Below are 3,408 nucleotides of genomic sequence, written 5' to 3' on the forward strand. Positions count from 1 at the left end.
CCACATAGTTTTTTTTTTTTTGGTTTTGGTTAATATCTCCGTAAGCATCTACTGCATAACCCTAGGCATATGCGCTTTGACACATGGGAAAACCTGTTTGTGAAATAGAAGTGAAAAAGTAAAAGTCGCTCAGTTGTGTCCGACTCGTTGCGACTCCAGGGACTGTGTAGTCCATGGAATTCTCCAGGCCAGCATACTGGAGTGGGTAGCCTTTCCCTTCTCCAGGGGATTTTCTCAATGCAGGGATCGAACCCAGGTCTCCCTCATTACACGCGGATTCTTTACCAGCTGAGCCACAAGGAAAGCCCAAGAATACTAGAGTGGCTAGCCTATCCATTTGCCAGTGGATCTTCCTGACCCAGGGATTGAACCCAGGTCTCTTGCATTGCAGGCAGATTCTTTACCAGCTAAGCCACAAGGGAAGCCCTTGATATATAGAAAAAACCTGTCTAATAAACCTATAAACTGATACCTCTTTAGGGATTTGCGCTGCTGCTGCTGCTGCTGCTAAGTCACTTCAGTCATGTCCGACTCTGTGAGACCCCATAGCCAGCAGCCCACTAGGCTCCTCTGTCCCTGGGATTCTCCAGGCAAGAACACTGGAGTGGGTTGCCATTTCCTTCTCCAATGCATGAAAGTAAAAAGTGAAAGTGAAGTTGCTCAGTCGTGCCCGACTCTTAGCCACCCCATGGACTGCAGCCTACCAGGCTCCTCCGTCCATAGCATTTTCCAGGCAAGAGTACTGGAGTGGGGTGCCATTGCCTTCTCAGGGGATTTGTGCTACAAAGTGTCAATTTGTAATACCTCAACCCTGCATACCACCTTGGACCCTCAACATCAAAAAACCACAGCAGAAGATGCTGACCTTTTGCACCAAAGGATTATAAGTACCAACAGGATTAACCAGGTGATCTTAATTTGCATCATCTGCTCACAATGTCACGATCCCATACAAAGCGAGTACATTTTGCAAATGAACATGTTCCTCTCAAAATGCTAATATTTCGAGTCCGGTTAAGCAAACCTTGCCTGCCATGTTTTGCTACTTTGTTTCTTTTGTTTTCAGTAACAATGCTGAGATCCCATGGTGTTAAAAAAAAAAAACAAACAAAAAACGCAGTTGCTATTATAATTTGAAAACGTTTTGGGGGGAGATGTTTCATGCTGTAACTTTTTTCTTTTTAATGTAACGTTTCAAGAATTTCCATACCATGCTTGCCCAGGGGCCATGCTAATCTTCTTTGTATCCTTCCAATTTTAGTATATGTGCTGCTGAACCAGCCACCATGCTGTACTTTTGAGAGAGTATTACATGACATTAAACGAGATGGTCAAAACACTCTTTATCCTCTGACAACAGATCCTATAATCTGTGTCCAGCTGAGTTCCATCTTCTGAAGAGATCTTGTCCACGTGTATAATCCCGCAAGCGTTATATTGGTTCACTCACCACAGTACCCAATCTCAACACAACTGGGCAGGAAAAAACATCGCCGTTGGGATGAGAACTTTCTGCATGAAACAAATCACGCTGTGTCCACTAAGAAAAAGAGATGGAGATGGGAAACTGTAAGAAACCGACACAGCAACGCACGCCTAGATTTTTGTCCCTCTCTTGTCTCACCTTCCTGGCGGCAGTCACAAAATGTGATGTTCTTAAAACAAATATGAGTCGGTGCACAGTTTCTCAAGGAGATGGAAAGTGAGATTCATTATTTTTGGCTTTCTCCCGCTGTCTCCCTTATAAAGTCGCCGCCGTCACTCCAGAGCTTTCCTGAAATGCTGGATCTGATGCATTTAATTAATGAAGATCACTTCAGACTCATTTCCACCCTTCCCTAAATATTGTTATGCCGAATGGTAGAGGGCATTGCCGAGATTCAGCTAGGGCCATTTTGCATGCTTCAGCATCTCTTTGTATAAGTGAATTCTATTAATTCAGAGGTGAATGATCCTTTGTTATTGCTGCTGTTGTTTAAAATAATTTATTTTAATTGGAGAATAATTACAATATTGTGATGATTTTTTTTTGTCATGCATCAACATGCATCGGCCACGGGGATACCTGTGTTCCCTCCATCCTGAACCCCCCTCCCACCTCGCTCCCCACGCCATCCCTCTAGCTTGTCCCAGAGCACCAGCTTTGGGTACCCCACTTCGTGCATCCAACTGGCCCTGGTCATCTATTTTGCATATATACATGTTCAATGATAGTCTCTCAAATCATCCCACCCTTGCCCTGAAGTAAGGGACTTCGGGGTCAGTTCAGTTCAGTTCAGTCTCTCACTGGTGTCCGACTCTTTGCAACCCCATGAATTGCAGCACGCCAGGCCTCCCTGTCCATCACCAACTCTAGGAGTTTACTCAAACTCATGTCCATTGAGTCGGTGATGCCATCCAACCATCTCATCCTCTGTCGTCCCCTTCTCCTCCTGCCCCCAATCCCTCCCAGCATCAGGGGTACTCATGTTTTATTTTTGCTGTTGTGGTTCAGGCATGCTGAATTCTCCTTCCCCTCAAGTGTTGGTGTTCAGTTGCTCAGTTGTGTCCAAGTCTTTGCGACCCCATGAATTGCAGCACGCCAGGCCTCCCTGTCCATCACCAACTCTCAGAGTTCACTCATACTCACGTGCATCGAGTTGGTGATGCCATCCAACCATCTCATCCTCTGTTGCCCTCTTTTCCTTTTGCCTTCTGTCTTTCCCAGCACCGGGATAGGCATTATAAATATTCCTGCATGTGGCTTCTCCTCTACTTCTGGAGGGAGAAGTCCATGCCTTTGGAGGTAGATTTGCCCAGGTGACTAGTGCAGACTTCTCGTGATGGAACACGAGAGAGAGGTGATAGACACCACTTCTGGGCAGAGCTCCTCATCTCTGCCTGCCTCTCTAGTCAACCTGCTGCTACCGAGCCCCATTCTGGGACAGAGGCATCGTAAGATTGCAGAGCCTCCCTTAGTCAGGTCTGTGAGTCACGAGAATGAGCTGAACCTGTCTGCATCCACACTGGGGAGAGAGAATGAGGAAGAAGTAAGCGTTTTGCACCACTGAGATTTTAAGATTTTTTTTAATATGACCCATTTTAGAAGTCTTTATTAGTTTTGTTACAATATTTCTTCTTTTGTGTTTTTTTTTTTTTAATTCTTTGGCTGCAAGGTACATGACATCTTAGCGCCCCGACCAGGGACGGAACTCACACTCCTTGCTCTGGAAGGCAAAGTCTTAACCGCCGGATCACCAGGGAAGTCCCTACACCTGTGAGATTTTAGAGTGGTTAGAGCCTGTCCTGTGACCTAGTTTATTGGGACTGCAGTATCTTTGGGGGAAACTGTGAAGGAAGAGAACACTCTCTAATGCTTTCCGTGGATGATACGTGTAAGGTCAGCATTTAGTTGCATGTAACTTGCAA

The 3,408-nt window shown here is 45.6% G+C and overlaps 1 non-coding gene across 1 annotated transcript; it reads right to left on the bottom strand.

The window, feature by feature from the left end:
* Positions 1–1,178: 1,178 nt before the first annotated feature.
* Positions 1,179–1,285, bottom strand: LOC138931242 (U6 spliceosomal RNA). Its single transcript, XR_011446491.1, has one exon. It is a non-coding gene; the product is annotated as a U6 spliceosomal RNA (small nuclear RNA).
* Positions 1,286–3,408: the final 2,123 nt, after the last annotated feature.

This window comes from Ovis canadensis, chromosome X (assembly GCF_042477335.2).
Source record: "Ovis canadensis isolate MfBH-ARS-UI-01 breed Bighorn chromosome X, ARS-UI_OviCan_v2, whole genome shotgun sequence".
Lineage (NCBI taxonomy): Eukaryota > Metazoa > Chordata > Mammalia > Artiodactyla > Bovidae > Ovis > Ovis canadensis.